At 41.2% G+C, this 442-nt stretch overlaps 1 pseudogene; it reads right to left on the minus strand.

The window, feature by feature from the left end:
- Positions 1-258: 258 nt before the first annotated feature.
- Positions 259-442, minus strand: LOC121443146 (annotated as a pseudogene).

Genomic DNA, 442 nt, shown 5'->3' on the forward strand with positions numbered 1-442 from the left:
AAAATAATGTCTCCCCATCCTAGTCCCTAGAACCCATGAATATGCTATATTATTACATACTAAAATGGAATTGAGGTTGGGAGTAACCTTGAAGTTGTTACTTTCTTTTTTCTTGACACTTTTTTAAAATCAAGTCAACACTTTTATTATCAGTTATGTTTTATAGAAAGAGATGTGTAGAACAGGACAGGGTTGTAAAAGAAGATCGTGTTTCTCCACATTGCTCTATTTACAAGCAGCTGTGGGGATGTCCCCACTTCAGGCACAGCAGTTGTGCTTGTTCAAATCCTCCTTGCAGATGCAGCAATGGGAGCACTTGACACAGCCCACAGGTCAAAAGGAACAGCAACTTTACTTGCAGGAAGTGCATTTGAACTTTGCATTTGTAGGAGCTGGTGCAGGAGAAAGATCTGTCTGTGGCACAGGAGCAGTTGGGGTCCAT

This window comes from Microtus oregoni, unplaced genomic scaffold (genome assembly GCF_018167655.1).
Source record: "Microtus oregoni isolate MIOR12 unplaced genomic scaffold, Mior012 000100F_ref0000014, whole genome shotgun sequence".
Lineage (NCBI taxonomy): Eukaryota > Metazoa > Chordata > Mammalia > Rodentia > Cricetidae > Microtus > Microtus oregoni.